The sequence below is a fragment of the Pinus tabuliformis genome, chromosome 4_2 (assembly GCF_031772625.1).
Source record: "Pinus tabuliformis cultivar Carrire ecotype Pingquan chromosome 4_2, CPIR1, whole genome shotgun sequence".
Taxonomy (NCBI): domain Eukaryota; kingdom Viridiplantae; phylum Streptophyta; class Pinopsida; order Pinales; family Pinaceae; genus Pinus; species Pinus tabuliformis.
Genome location: NC_142304.1, coordinates 112,014,187 through 112,031,199, shown reverse-complemented (window position 1 = coordinate 112,031,199; position 17,013 = coordinate 112,014,187). Strand labels below are relative to the sequence as shown.

At 38.5% G+C, this 17,013-nt stretch overlaps 1 protein-coding gene across 4 annotated transcripts in view; it reads right to left on the bottom strand.

Moving 5' to 3' along the window:
* The window catches only part of LOC149168517 (organic cation/carnitine transporter 7-like), a 391,286-nt gene extending 375,470 nt beyond the window's left edge, over positions 1 to 15,816 (bottom strand). The window contains exon 1 of one of the 4 annotated variants that reach the window (XR_016259749.1): positions 15,490 to 15,813. The gene's annotated coding sequence lies outside the window, so the exon portion shown is untranslated. Of the gene's footprint in view, positions 1 to 15,489 lie in introns of all 4 variants that reach the window. The other 3 variants (XM_089428285.1, XM_089428283.1, XM_089428282.1) reach the window with 3 other exon arrangements.
* Between the last annotated feature and the right edge of the window lie 1,197 nt (positions 15,817 to 17,013).

Sequence of the window (17,013 nt, the reverse complement as noted above, 5' to 3'; positions counted from 1 at the left end):
CCAATTTGTTGCTTTCCTTGCAAAAGGACATTTTGACAAATTCAGACATAAATATACTTACTTGTGAAGATGCTTCTTCCACTTGTTGCCTCCTTGAATTTTGATGATGATATAGTTAATAGAGAGCTTCTCCTTGATGAAGATAGTTCTCTTCAAGAATGATCCTTGACCCTACAAAGAGGGAGATCACTTTAGATCCTTTGATGTTGATGTCCTTGATGATGATCAATGATGACTTCTTGATGCTTCTTAGATGATCTTCTACAATGGTAAGGTTCTTGCTTCAACGAGAGGAAATCGCCCTAGAACTTCTAAAGATGATGACAATGTACTTGATCTTGCTTCTCTAGTAAGAAAATTGATTTATAAGTCCCTTCATCTTAAGTAGGGTCTTTGTGGTCCTTTGAGGATCCCAAGACTTCTTCTGGTGTAGACTTTTTCTTTGATCTAGGGTTTAATACTTCTTTGTAGATCTTGACTCCAAGATGATATTCTTAGATTTGCTTTGATGTCTTTCTCGAGTTTTGATCCTTGAGTGTCCCTTGATAAAATTCCCTTCCTTGACTTTGTCACCTTAGCTCTGAAACCATGTTGAGAAATCTCCGGCATAGTGATTAGATGATTTCTCTATAATGATAACTGCTTGTGAATGCTTTATACTTCTTTAGATCGGGATCTTCTCTTTACTTAGATTCTTATTATTATGTTCTTCATCAAACAACTACCAATGCATAAACAATAATGAGACAAGAGACACAGAATGTAGGAGATTAGCCAGGGCCAAAACCTCTCCAACTTGAGAGGAGAACCCAAACGAATTCTTCCTCTTTTAGAGACTTCAATTGATGAATATCAAGACCAAGACCCTTGACCTATTTCACCTCTCCAAGACCAAGTCACAAGGTTTCCTTGATGAGTTTCTTCTTCCTTGAGTCAACGATAGTCAAACTCCTTGCTTCTTCCTCCTTCTCAGCTCTCCTTCAAAATTTCAATCCCTTGGAACAAATCTGCAACTTTTGGCTTGCTTCAAAAACCCTAACACGTGTGGTTGACTAACTTTCAACCTTGAATTTTTTGCGTTCTAGGTGGAGACTTCTTCCTTTCAAACTCGGCTTGAGATTCACCTTGACTTCCTCCTTGATTTGACCTTCAAGTATGACTGTGATACTTCGGCTCTCTCTACAGTTCAGACAACATAGATTCTTCACACGTGTGGAAAATTTCTAGCCCAAAACAAGTTAATATACTACAGCTTCCAGACTTCCTTCTCTTTGCTTGATGTGTGGCTTCTCCTTCTAGCTTTCTCGCACCTTCTCTTGTACTTCAAATCCTTCTCTTGATGCTCTCATCATGAGCAATAGGACCTAAGAGGTTCATCAGAGATAGTTGGATGGGACACGGTGCATCGGGAGAGAGGCTTTCCAGCTATGGCATATCATCAAGGCGCAAGTTGGCGAATGTAGGCTTGGGGGTTAGTCCAATCTTCTGCAGAGGTAGCACTCACACCACCCTTGAGACCACACTCAGGCATGACCCCCTTTTGGCGAGACATTCTGAGGTGTCTCAGGACATCTACAGCGGTTGGTGGACCTTACTTGCAGGCGAATGTTTAGACTCCAGCTAGTATTGGGAAGCACTTTCAGGAGGCAGGACGACAGATCCCACTATGTGGTATGACCGGCGAAGGGCAGTTTCACACGGACCAGATTGGTTCGTGATGTCTTGAGTCCATATATTGATTGCACGCAGGGACCTAAGACGTGGTACAAGTTGGTGCCAGCAACTGTTAGGACTATGCCGTCGTCGTTCTAGCTGTGGGATCCAACGATTTGGTTGGTTGATTAGACACTTTGTCTCGTGATGAGCATGATCGAGACAAAGGATGACGCAACTCACACTTGGTTTGACATGCAAGGGAGCGTTGAGGCCTTTGTTGCATGGCAAGGCTGGTTTTCCTTGTTGTTGCTACGAATCAAGGTGAGTGTTGGATGGGTAGGTCGTGACATTGTGGAGATGTCGGGGCCAGATGCATTGGGACTCTATAGATATTTTGTCATCAGGTCCCGAGAGAGGAGGATATAGCTTGTGCACGATGGGCAGACCATCATGGACAGAGTTGCGCAGCAACAACATGGTGGCACCCTTTTAGACTAGCATGGGATCCAGGCATCACAGGACTTGGCAGTATAGCTACCCTTGGGGATGAGTTGATTTCTACATGGGAAGATCATTTAGATCTTCCATAGGGCTTTTGTGGCTCGTTGATGTCATGGGGGACTTCATCAGCATGGCAGGTTGGTCAGTAGGAGGATATCAGGGGAAGCTTATGCACGAGAGACTTCATCCCCACGGGGATTGGGTTGTATCTTCAGGAGTTTACCCTTGGAGTGCAAGAGGGGGACTACTAAGTAGAGCAACTTCATGTGGAGTTGGACAAAGTCCTACATTATCACGATGCTCTACTTATTGACAGTATGCAAAGGGATTCTAGTACCTATACCTGGGGTGCTTCACAAGTGATCAGGATGGCTTGGGATCCGGGTATTGAGGGGTTCCTTCATGATCAGACAGTGCAGAGATCGAGGATGACTCAATGACACGTTTGGGACCTTGGTATTACTGGTGGTGATAGTGGTGATCAGCAGTGAGAGGGGGTGCTTGTTCAAGCATTGCTTGAGGACAAGCAATTTTTGGTGGGGAGGACTATAATATCCCTATTTTTTATTTTCCACGTGAGAGACGATTTTTGGAAGAGGGGGAGATTCTAGCATTGGGACTTAGGAGGAAAAAGGGAAATTACAGCTCTAATGGAATGTGTGGCCCACAAGAGATATAATTTTGGCCCAAGAAGGGAACTCGCACTCATGGAGGAGAAAGGAAAGAGGAGCGGGTGCAAATTAGGAGATATAAAGTGTGAGGGGCACCAAGGGAGAAAAGGAGGCCAATGATTATAAATAAGGAGAAGAGGCCTTCATTTGCATCTTTTGTCAACTTTACTTCTAAACACAAGTTCCCTTGAACTGTTTAGCCAAGACAACCAATGTTGTTTAGCACAAGGCATTCCTAAGCAAGAATTCCACCTCTACCTTCGGTGAACTTCGAATGTCACCCTAAGAGAGTAAGGGGGAGTTTGTTCTAAGTGTTTGAGGAGCTAATTTGCAAATATTTCATCAGCTTGGACATGTTTTTTCTTAGGACACAAAAAGGGAATTCGTGGGTTGAGAGGAGCTAGCAAGAAGTGGAGATTGGGCCAAAGATTTTGCAGGAATTTATCCATTGGAAGGGCAAGTTTCCTCTTTGTATTTTGTAGGGCTAAGAGTGTTGTATTTTGGAGGGCCGAATTGTCTAAAATTTGGGTTTGAGCAGAGATCACTGGAGATCTACTACGCAGCCATAGAGAGCTAGGAAATTTCATGGGAGTTGGGCAAGGAGAGATAAAGAGATTTGGAGGAGTGGTTGTAGGGGTTGGAGGAGATTTTCCAAGAATTGATTTGGCTTCCTACAACAGGATTCTTTCTACAGGGCGTTTTTCCAGCCAGTTGGAGCCACATGCACTTCTTGGGGGTCACTGGGGCATGTTGGATTCAACCCAAACCCTTTCTGGGTTTTTGTGGGTTTGGTGAGAGGAGGCTAGGATTAATTTTACAAAATTTTCTGAGCACTTCTGAGGGCAGAATTCCTAATTCCATTCAGCAATCAGCAGCAAAAATTATTGGAGGAGGGTACAGTTTATCCTGGGACTATTTCCACCACTTGAATCTGTGAGGTATTTCTAGGTTTGGTTGGCGCTGGAGTGGAGAGCTTACATTTAAGTTTGCATAATTTTTGGAGCAGATCTGAGGGTCGAAATCTCAGTGCATATACAGCAGCGATGGCAATGATTTTTTGGGTCAGTGCTTAGGTTTTCTTTTGGTGGAGTCATTCCAACACTTGGGCATCATAATTCCAACATGGATTCTTGCCATAGCTTGTAGTAGCAAGCCCAGGTTCTGTTGATCTCATTTATTTTACTCATATTTATCAAAATTAATATAATGACTCAAAGTTTTTGCCCATATTTTCGTTTTCAAATGTGTATGGTTGTGCATTTCTGAATTTGGTAGTTGTCGCTAGTTCATTGCTTCTGTTATCTATGATATTTTTCCATTTGGAATATTACAGCCTCATTCTAGTGATTTGGTTCTCTTTCTTGCTTACCATAACAGACTTTTGGCCTGGTTAATTCTCTCAACCAGCAAACAAAGGTATTGAGGGCAGTCTTCTCCTTCTTTAATCTAGCAGACAATATCCTTTCTTCTTCAAGGCAGAATCAAAACCATCATTAACTTTGTTCTCTCTTACTGGCTTGAGGTTTGTGTTGGAAAATGTAACTATGTTCGGTCTTTATTAAACTTGAGTCATCATGTAATGTACTTGTCAAAAGAATAAAGAAAAGAATTTTTATTATTATTATTATGACTTATTAAAGCATGGGTTTCATGCTTGGGTCACCATGTTTTAGGTCAAAGTCCCCATTGAGGACTTCTAGTATTTATTTTGAGTCTATAGAGTTATTGTACATTTAAAGAGACCCTTCTTGGGCTTTTGAATCATGTAAAAAGGTTAAGTATTGAGTCAAATATGAATTATGTAACCTCCACACCATGTCAGCCTAAGAGAAGATCAAGTCAACCTAAGGACCCTATTCAACTCCACATGAAGCCTATAAAAGGAAGCTCATCGAATTCATTTGGAGCATCATTATCTCACAAGTTCGAATTCTCTTATAGCTAGGAAGAAGTGTGAAAATCTCTTGTTGCTGGGCAGAAGTGCGAAGTTCTCTTGTAGTTGGAAAAGGTGCAAAGTTTGTTGTCGAGAAGCCAAAGTGAATGCGAGTTTGGGTAAGTCTAAGGAGACAAGGAAAATCGAAATTTTGGTGTCTCTCTCTCTCTGTTTCGTGTCCTAAATTGGGAGATCGAAGTCTTCCAAGTTTCACTATTGCCGGAAGCTGCCAGTTATCATAAGTTGTTGCCTAGTTGAAGTTGTTGGGAAGAGGTCAAAATTCTGGGAGGCTAACTTGGTGTGGAGGGAAGGTATGGTCTTGGTCTAGGGTGAAAAGTCTCAAAGAATACTATTGAAAGGAAGAATTATCTTGACTAGGTTTTTCCCCTCGAGGGGGTTTTTGCCCTGGCATGTGCCTACATCTGGTGTCTATTGTTTTATGTAATTGCTTGATGAACTAAAGAAAGAAGATATAAAGAATCGTAATAATAAGAAACATCACAAGTAATTATCAAGAACACGAAAATCTTTACTGCCTTTCTGATTTTCTAACAGTTTGAACTAAGGCAACAGAATTATGTCTAGGGCTTCTTTTCCATGGTTGTTCTTTCACCTAACCCTCTGATACCATGTTGAATTTTCATGATCTTCTAATCTAATAATTACCCAATGATTTCTTAATTAATTCTTCATGTGTTATATTCATCATTAAACAATTATACATAAGAAATCTTAACTGTAAAACAATAATGGTAGTAGGACCATGAAGAAACAATTAAACATAAGAGACACAAATTTTTATCCTGGGAAAACCCTACCTAGGGAAAAACCCAACAACCTTTTCTTAGAAAAATTGTCCAATTCAACAAAAGATACAATTCGATTTTTCCATTCAAACTAGGTCAAACTGACCACAAAATCCAATGAGTCAAACCTAGTCAAACATACCACATTTTCGGCCTCCTGCAATTTAGTCAAACCTACCACATTTTCGGCCTCCTGCAATTTAGTCAAACAGGTCAAACTTTGGCCTCCTGCGATTACCTCAGAAACCTTAGTGAACTACAATCAAACTACCTAAAAAGTCTTGGTCAATGCTGGTCAAATTTTGGTTTTCTTGACACTCTCTCCTTCGCACATGAGCAGAAATTAGATGATCTTGCTTGATCCTAATTGCTCCAAGTGATGAGGTTGAATGGCAATATATAGTAGTTGGAGTCCAAATTGGTGTGTCTCTTAGCTGGGTTGACTTGACTTTTGGAGGCAATTTCAAAATTCAAAATTTAGATTTTACCTCTTTTATTTGACCCTTGAATTCAGAATTGAATTTTCATTCTCTTTTAATTTTTGTGGGCTAATGCAATTGAAGAATATCAATCGCGGCTACCAAAATTCAACAAAAGTTACCACGGCTCGAGAACTTTGCATCCCCAAGATTTATACTAAATGATGCTAGTAATTTTAAGGGGAAACAAGATATGGCATCAATTGAAACAGTGAACCCTACTTCTAGTATTTGATGCCCTGAAGATGTTCCAAGAGTGGATAAAGGCGATAAGTGGGACTTGGGCATAGCCTCAAAAAATGATATTGATGAGCTTAGGAATGATGATATAAGCATCTCAAAGAGAATTTGAAGGTCTATTTGGATTATTATGGATTTGGGTTTTCTCCATGCCTGCAACAATTGTAGCTTTGAGAATCTTCTTCATTTGAGTTGTGTGAGACACTTGCGAACCTGAGTTTGCATGCATTTAAAGAAATACTTGAGAAAGGTATTGTTGAACATGATGTTCGAAATAGGATCATGGATTATCTCATTCTTCCGCAGAGGGAGTATAGCATGTTGTTCATTATGAGTGGATACTTTGCCTTCAAATTTCTTGCAGAGGCATATCCAATTCACCAGAATAAAAGGTTGTTAACCATATTTGTTGATGGAAGTGAATTTCTTAACTGGATGGCTCAGACTCCTAGAGAGAAGGGTGCCAAAATACAAAGTGCTTGGTGCAAGTGGCCAACACTTCGGCTATGTAGTGCAAGGCTTAGAAAGCTACTCAAACATAAGAAAGAACAGAAAAAGGAGTCTGCGAAATGGCCTTTTGTGTTCCATGTCCAATCTAGGGTGACTAGAACTAAGTATTCTTACCAGTGGATGTCGTCTCTAGCACAGCTAAAAAGTTGCATGCATTGTTGGATGCAGCTACTTTGGGACCAAAGAAAATATGGATTATCTTGGACTATCTCTCTTTAAGCCAGATTTTACAAATGAATTAAGGTTTTTTATGAAGTCTTCATGATATGTTACATTTTTATTGGCTCTAAAATCTCCAAATGCAAAATTTATCACCAAGTATCTATCAAGGAAACCTAGAATAGCATTCCTTGAATTTAAACCTCCTCTTTGTGAAAGTCGCTATAGTTAGATTGAGAGGTTCTCTTCTCTCTTTCTCTCTCCAACCAAGGTCTTCCACCTTTGCCCTCAGTCGTTTGACTCCATATACTCAATTGATTGAAGACACTAGTCATTGTGTGTCAATCTTCACTAAAATTTTATCTTTTCTTATTTTTCATTGTAAACTAGGGTTAGGGTTTTGCAAAATCTGCATTAAATAGCATAAAACACGTTAAATGTCATATAGTTGAAGTTAGGGTCTGCATCTACTAAGTTGAAAATTAAAAATATCACTTTTTATGCGTTTTCCAACCATAATTCTAGGGCTGGCGTCTAGGGTTCCTAGCTGTTTTGTGCATTTCAGCCATTGAAAATTTGCTTTAGCCTTTCTCTTGGTTACCTATTCAATAGCCTTTGATATTTTATTGTCTATCATCATTTATAGGCTGTTTTTTATTATTGTGGTTGTAGATTTTGCATGTTGTAAAGTGTCTTTATTTCAAATCCTAATTAATAACAGCAATTCTTTAATTAATGGTAGCATATATTTGGAATCAATTTGAGCATCTTCTGGACTTATCTCAGCCCTTCGGATTGGCCATAGGTTCTTTGAACTCATTACTTCATTTTCACCCAGAGCCCAACCTTATTTAATACAGTTCTGGGGTGTCTAATTAACAGGTTTCTAGAAGGGTATTTAGCTTAGGATTCATTATGTTACTTAATCTCTAAGGCCTGTTGGGAAGCCTTCCTTGTGGGGATAATATCCAACCATAGAACTACAGAAGAATCAAAAAATCAAAATTCAAACAGAATATGGGAATTCTAACGTAGCAAGTAGTCCCCCCAACAAGCTATCTACAAACAAACAAACTATTCATTGGGATGACGTTGGGCACCTAATTGTGCCTAAATTCAAAGAGAATTTCATTGATCCTATTTGTTCACCGAATTACCAGCGGAATGCTCAAACATGGAGGCTATTCACTTCTAGAAATTCTACTCTCTTTGAAAGTTCACTTCAAATGAACCATTCATCATCCATATTGGCAGTTTTTCAAGCATATCTTCATCGAAGATTAGTTCAAAAGTTTCAGATTGAAGATTGAAGATGGTACCAGTTTACGCAAATACATCTTGTTTTACTAGTATAACTATTCATACTTATGATTCAGGTGAGGTTGAATGTTACATTGTGACTCCTTAGACAATCACAAAGTCTAAACACCTTCTTATTAGTTGTCATCCTTATCTATTGATGAGGTGTTGTCATTATCCACTAAGGATTTTTCAATGAGATCTGGATCTAGACGCAGTCAAATCCTGGTACTATAGATTAACATCCTGAGAACAAGTGTTGAGAACGGCTTAAAGCCTTTTCCACCAATTCTTGTCTTCTTATGCTTTTGCTCTTTTTCTTAACAAGGAATGTATGTTCTCTTTAAAAAAAATTGCAATATTTGAAAAAGACAGCCCTTAGGTAGGCATTTATTCTATCCAAACACTTATCCACACACAAAGCATCCCGGGCTAGTATTTTGTTATTTTTCCCAATTGCTAGTGTTTAATATGCAAAACAACTACTGTCAAGTAATTACCTTTTGAAAGACATTTGTGATTAATAAAGTTGGCTTTGAGAAGTACTTTTTGAATGCTTGTATAGAACTCACATATATGTGAGTGTTGGCGGGGGGGTGTGGTGCAGTGTATCTGCTATCTTATTCTGTCATAATTGACATACAAAACAACCACTGTGGAAAACCATTCGATGTTTTGCTACTTATATTTGATGTAGGAACAAATGAATCATGTTAATGTCCCCTTAGGCAACTCATCTATTGGGCATTTGAGTTGCAATTTCAATATACTGACTAGGCAATTCATATTCCAACTTTTCTATAATAGATTTCCTAGCAAAGATAATAAAAATCGATGTGAGGGGCGCGGGGTGTATGCCCTATCTTATTCCATCATACTTGATATACAAAACAACCATTGTTGAAAACTGCTCCTCAATGTTTTGCTACTTATATTTGACATAAGAATAAAATAATTATGTTAATGTCACCTCAAGCCAGTTCATTTATTGGGCCTTCGAGTTGCAATTTTAATACCAATAATAGATTCCCTAGAGAAGACATTATTTTTGAATGTGGGGAAGGGAGTGTATGCCCTGTCTTATTCCATCATACTTGACAAACAAAACAATCATTGACGAAAACTGCTCCTCAATGTTTTGCTACTCTTATTTGACATACGAATAAATGAATTATGTTAATGCTCCCTCAGGCTAAATCATCTATTAGGCCTCACAGTTGCAATTTCAATATGCTGACTAGGAAATTCATATACCAGCTTTTTTATAATAGATTTCCCAGCAAACATAATATTTTTCGATTTTTCTCGAATATGTTGAACATCTCAATATTGTATCTGTACGTTGGTCATTCCTTTTATATCTTCTCCATTGCATATCTGACATGCTGACTATTTTCTCCATCATATATCTCAACGCCTCCCTGAACCATTCTTTGTGTTATGTGAATTTGTATTATTGATTTTAAGCTTGCCAAGGATGGGACTCGAATGTAACTTCATGCCCATTATGCAACCATGTCCTGAACATAGCTTGAAAGGTCCACACTGATTGCTTACAAATTTTCAATCATTGTGGTCTATCAGCTTGTAATCTTGTTCATAGCAATCCCAGTGACCTGAGACACTCTTCAAATCATCTTTCCCCAAAGTATCCGGCATAGTTTCTTGAAAAAAGGGGACTAGATGTTAGGAGCCCATTAGTCAGTGGCCAGCCTCTATGTGCCCTAAAGACATAGCAAACTCGGCCCAGTAATGAGATATCGTAATAATCCATGTCATATAATTACAAATATCAGCCTTGATATGCACTACCGCCTGCCAATGTTGAACATCCAAACAAATACATAGGAGAATTACGTTGCCACAAACATCTTGAGTTCACATCAAAGCTCAACAGGCAAAGTCCATACATGCATTTATCTGACAGCATGCAAAATCCAACTTGATAGTTACGCTTTTCGCACCTTCTCTTAATTGCCAGTGCTTGGCATGGAAACAACATCTTGGGAGTTTTATTTTGCCTACAAATGTCTAAGGGAGGAAGAGCCGTAGATGGAATAATTGCATATTTAACAAGAAATTTCAGTGATATGATGGAAATTGAAAATCCTGTGGTGCGAATTGTTAGAGATAATGGAGAATATCTTAGAATAGTGAGTTGGTTCACGAGACCTCAGGATAGGAATTAGTTTCTATTTTTTAGGTTATGGTTCTAACTTCCCTAAATCTGTGATTACTATATAATGTGTGATGTACATGAACAATGTAGAGCGTTCTGCAAAGCCAGACTCTCCTGGTTCAGACTCTCTTTCGTAGAGCTGACCAGTGGGTTTCATTTTATTTAATACAGAACATTGCATTTTTAACATGGTATCAGAGCGTCAGGGCTGAGGAACCTGTACGCTGAGTGGAGGGCGCGACTGAACCGAAATCGTCGCAGGTTTTAAGTGCACAAACGCGACGATCCCACTGTAGACCTTCTGCGCGTTTTCATTTTGTCGATCGTCGCAGATATCAAGTGTACATGCACAAAGACCTTCACGAGTCCGTGGTGCTAACTCACGCCGACTGAGCAAACAAGTGAGGGGCTGCGTGGAGGCCGAGAGAAGGCTGCGTCCTGGCAGAGGCTGACAACAGAAGGCTGTCTGGAGGCCGTGAAGGAAGCCACAGTGATCTGCGAGTGTGTTGCGAGATCAAACAACATTGGAGATCAACGATCTCTGTCTTTGACACAGATCTGGGGTAAATCTAACATTTTTTTTTACCTGTCAAACCTTTTAAATCGCCAAGATGAATAATCAAATGTTTGAAGCATGCTTGAATGAGCATAACAAGCTCGATGGCTCCAATTATGCGAATTGGAAATTCAAGATGCAGACTCTGCTAGAAGTGCAGAGTGCTTGGACGATTGCAAATGGGGATGAGCAGAAGCCAGCAGCTGGATCAGCATTAGTCCCAGATTGGGAGAAGCGTGAGGGTAAAGCAAGGACGCTGTTGAAGATGTCAGTGAAAGACTGCATCATACCACATATCAGAGAATGTAAATCAGCAAGCGAAATTTGGGGAATTTTGAAGGATCTGTATGAGATCAGGAATACAAATCGTCTTCTGTTCCTGAAGAGCAAGATCTTATCCCTAAAGATGGAGGAGAATGAAACAGTTGTTGCCTTCATAGCAAGGATCAAAGATCTGAAGAACAAATTGGTAGACATTGGTCATACAGTTGAAGATACAGATCTTGTAACAATTACCATGAATGGTGTGACCGATGACTACCAAATGTTCATCACTGGGATAAATGCGAGAGAGAAAATCCCAAAGTTTGAAGAACTGACAGGAATACTGATGCAAGAAGAAGAAATAAGATCGACTCTGAAGCCCCAGAGTGTTGATCTTGCATTGATGGCAAAAAAGAACTTCTACAAAGGAAAAGGAAATCCGCAATAGCAAAACGGAGGAAGCTCACAGAAAATACCAAATCCGACCCAAGGTATGAATCCGAATAGAAACAACTCTGTAATTAAATGTTTTTATTGCGAAAAACTTGGTCATATAGCTAGGGAGTGCAAGAAGAAGAAATATCATGAAGAACAACAGAGGTAGAAACGACATGTAGGTCATCTCGCGAATGATAATCATGAGCGAAATTTCAGATTGTTCATGGCAGACCGTGATGAGAATGTTGATGCAGACATCTAGTATGTAGATTCGGGAGCATCAACACTTATGACAGGGAACAAGCAATGGTTTGAATATTTTAAAGAAATCAACGATAGAGCACAAATATATCTAGGTGATGTTAGAAGTCATCAGATCAAAGGATGTGGGAAAATTTTTGTCATTTTACCTAATGGTAATGTAAGACAAATTTATAATGTTATGTATGTGCCCGGTATAACAAAGAACTTGATTTCTGTATCCATGATTACAGATCAAGATCTTAAAGTTGAATTTTTTAAATCTAACTGCTATATTAAAGATTTGCTAGATGGCATGAAGACTATTGCTACAGGAATTCGAACAGGAGGTCTGTACAAATTGGATGTAAGACCAGCACTAGTTCAAGCTTTAACAACAGCGGGTTTGACTACAGAAGAGTTGTGGCATCAGAGATTTGGTCATATCAACTACAATGATTTGTTGTTACTTCAGAAAAAGGAAATGGTAAGAGATCTTCCTATGTTAAAACAAGTGCATAATGATTGTGATGCCTGTACATTAGGAAAGATGCATAGAGAAGAATTCCCTGTTCGAGTAGAGAAGAAACAGAGAGATATACTTGAATTAGTGCACACAGATCTTTGTGGACCCATGCAAACAAAGTCATTAGGAGGTGCACTATATTTTTTAATGCTTGTTGATGACTGCACAAAGTTTTTTTGGGTATATTTCTTGAGTAAGAAGAGTCACACATTTGAATACTTTAAGCAGTTCAGAAATATGATTGAAAAGCAAACAGGGAAGTAGATAAAAATTCTCCGCTCCGATCAAGGGGGAGAATACAGGAAGGATGAGCTTATCAAGTATTGTAAAGACCATGGAATATTACAGCAATTCATAGTACCCCATACTCCTCAGCAGAATGGAGTAACAGAAAGAAAGAAAAAAGCACTGGTGGAATGCACTAGAAGCATGTTGAAAGGTAAGAATCTGTCGAATGGTTTTTGGGTTGAAGGATTGAATATTGTTGTTTACTTAAAAAATAGGAGTCCTACAAAGAGTCTTGAGTTTAAAACTCCTTATGAAGCACTATATGGATTTAAGCCTGCAGTAAAACATTTAAGAGCATTTGGGTCTGAAGCATTTGCCCATATTCCAAAGGAAGACAGAAGAAAACTAAATTCAAAAGCCATCAAATGTACCTTTATAGGGTATTGTTCACAATATAAAGCCTATAGATTATTTAATCCCTCTACTCACAAGATTTTTGTTAGTAGAGATGTCATATTCCATGAGCAGGATCATGAAGAATCTAATAAGCACAATGAGGAATGGGATATTCCATACTTGGTGGAAGAAGAAAGTGAAGAAATAGGAAACAATCAGGATCAACAGCAGACAAAGGCAGAAGATGAATAGCAGCAGATATAACATCGAAAGTAGCAGCAACAGCAGCAGACAAAGGCAGAAGATGAACAACAACAGATATAATAGCAAAAGCAGCAACAACAGCAGCAGCGGGAAGAAAAAGAAAATGATGATCAGACAAGGTTTGAAGCTACCCCACCACTTAGGAGATCAGGTAGGAAAGCTCAATTGCCTGCAAGATATAGGGAAAATGCTTTTATAACTAGTATGATGAATATTGTTGAACCTTCTAGTTATAAGGAAGCAAATGAATGTAGTGAATGGAAAACAGCTATGGAACAGGAATATGAATCTATAATTAGGAACAACACTTGGGAACTGGTTGAACTTCCTAGAGGGAAACAAATCATAAGTTGTAAATGGTTGTATAAATCCAAGATTAATGCAGATGGAACTATAGATAAAGTAAAAGCTAGATTGGTAGCAAAGGGGTATTCACAAAAAAAAGGCATTGACTATGAAGAAACCTTTTCCCCTGTAGCTAAACTAAATACCATCAGAATGTTGATTGCTTTAGCTACTAAGAAACATTGGATGATTCACCAACTAGATGTAAAGTCTGCATTTTTAAATGGAGAATTGAAAGAAAAGGTTTATTTAGAGCAACCTAAAGGGTTTGTCCAGAAAGGGAAAGAACATTTAGTCTATAGATTAAAGAAAGCTCTTTATGGACTAAAGCAAGCACCCAAGTCTTGGTATGAAAAAATTGATTCATTTTTTCTGCAATTTGGCTACAACAGAAGTAAAAACGACCCTAATCTTTATACCATGCAAGATGAACAAGGGCGCACAGTGTTGATTTTTTTGTATGTAGATGATTTGATTATTACAGGTGATGCTACTCATCTAATCAAACAAATCAAGCAACAAACCACAGGTGTTCGAAATGAAACACCTTGGTGAATTAAGATACTGTTTGGGTCTTGAGATCTGGAGAGATTCAGGAAAAACATTTTTGTCCCAGGGAAAGTATGTCAAAGGACTACTAGAAAGATTTAGGATGGATTAGTGTAAGCCTACAACAGTACCATTACAGCAAAACATCAAACTGCAAAGTGAGGATGGCTCTAAAGAGGCAGATGCGACACTTTACAGACAGCTGGTTGGGAGCCTAATCTACCTGACCACTACTAGACCAGATTTGGCTTATGCAGTCAGTGTGCTAAGTCAATACATTTCCAAGCCACTTGAAAGTCATTGGAATGCAGCGAAAAGTGGTTTGAGGTATCTACAAGGTACTGTAGATTACGGTATTATTTATATTGATTACTCTGATGTTAGATTGACAGGATTAGGGAGTGTTAGAGATAATGGAGAATATTTTAGAATAGTGAGTTGGTTCACGAAACCTTAGGATAGGAATTAGTTTCTATTTTTTAGGTTATGGTTCTAACTTCCCTAAATCTATGATTACTATATAATGTGTGATGTACATGAACAATGTAGAGCGTTTTGCAGAACCAGACTCTCCTAGTTCACACTCTCTTTCGTAGAGCTGACCAGTGGGTTTCATTTTATTTAATACAGAACATTGCATTTTTAACCCGAGACACTCTTCAAATCATCTTTCCCCAAAGTATCCGGCATAGTTTCTTGAAAAAAGGGGACTAGATGTTAAGAGCCCGTTAGTCAGTGGCCAGCCTCTATGTGCCTTAAAGACATAGCAAACTCGGCCCAGTAATGAGATATCGTAATAATCCATGTCATGTAATTACAAATGTCAGCCTTGATATGCACTACCGCCTGTCAATGTTGAACATCCAAACAAATCCATAGGAGGATTACGTTGCCACAAACATCTTAAGTTCACATCAAAGCTCAACAGGCAAAGTCCATACATGCATTTATCTGACAGCATGCAAAATCCAACTTGATAGTTACGCTTTTCGCGCCTTCTCTTAATTGCCAGTGCTTGGCATGGAAACAGCATCTTGGGAGTTTTATTTTGCCTGCAAATATCTAAGGGGTGAAGAGTCGTAGATGGAATAATTGCATATTTAACAAGAAATTTCAGCGATATGATGGAAACTGAAAATCCTGTGGTGCCAATATTATAAATGAATTATGTATTGGAATTATAGAATAGGGATTGCTGATTGCCGGCATCCGGTGCTGAAGTTTATAAATCAAATTTGAGAAAAACTTACCGCTAAACAGCGAAGGATGACGTATAGACTGAATATCGACCGCTCCTCCGCCAAGGATCTGCGAGAGGAAGTGAACAGCCTGCTTCGTGTACACAAGAAGGTATGTTCGCATCTGGGTTTCCGTCGCAGGGCGTGTTAGATCTAGCATGGAGAGAAATGGTGCCGCCACTTGGTTCGGCTCTACTCTGAGGTCAATGGCGTGAAGTGGAAGTTAAATTTTGAGTTTTATAGTCAATGCAGGTACCGACGTTCTCGTGTACTTTAATATATGGGCATCACATGACGATTAGTATGTATTACTATCATCCATCTCTACAAATGTTGTTATCGACATCGGCCTGTAAACGTTCTCTTTGGAATCGTATAGGCATCACATGATGCTGAGCATTATCCATCTTTATAAACAAATAAACATCATCATGGGTCGGGTCGGGTCGGGTCGGGGGTAGGGTAGGGTAAGGTTTATAATTAATATAGAATTATTTTAAATACAGATTTAACTTTTTCAGGTGTAAAAAAAAATTGTGAGTTAACATTATTGAAATATTTTGTATAGTTATTTAATTTTTTTTGTTTTTAGATTTTTCATGATTTTTATTTTGGTGGACATGAGCCAAATTTCAGTTCAATTTTGATGACAACAGCGTTGCACATCATATTGCATTGTAGAATAAGCATCTCAAATCAATTTAAAAGTATATCTAACATTTTGTTAGATACCAAATATTTCACAGTCGGTAAGTAGGGGATATTTACCATTTTAACTTTATCACAATTTGACTCATATTATGTGTGAGAATTGAACTTATGCTTTATGGCTCCGAGGAAGTTAAAGTTGCAAAGTATTCATGGGGTTTAGGATCCTTGATAAATAATCAAGTGTAAGCATATTCTCTCTACTAGGGGCAGGGGATTCAATTAGCCAAAGAAAAAAGGTAACTTCTCTCACTATTTTGGGAGACTCCCTCTTTCTTATTCAGTGTTTGGTGAAGGGTTCCTCTCTAAGGAACAAAACATTAGAAAGTCTTATGCAAAGAATTAGAAAAGCAAAAGAATTGTTCTCTTTAATAAAATATATCCATGTTCTTTGTGATCTCAATAAAGACGCGGACTTTTATGCTAATGAAGGGTGTAAATTAAGATTAGGAGATTTAAAAGTCAATGGTTGAATCAAGTGTTCTCCTATTTTTAATGTTAAATGGAATGACATCACACACTTATGAAGGACTACATTATCAATCAATTATAGTATGACTTTGTTTTATGATAGGTCAATTTTGTAAGGTATACACCTACAAAACCACATTTTTTGTTGTCCAATTTGGAGCTCCTCTCAAAAAATTTGTATTTTTGTTGGATAAGAGGGCTGAGGAAATTTTTTTGAAGATATAGCTATGTACTACTTGATGTATTTGTTGTGATCGATGCACAGACTTGCATATAAATATGAAGTTCTCATTTTGGTTTGAAGAGAGAGAGAGAGAGAGAGAATTGAACCTAGGTGTGAGGACAACAAACAATCCA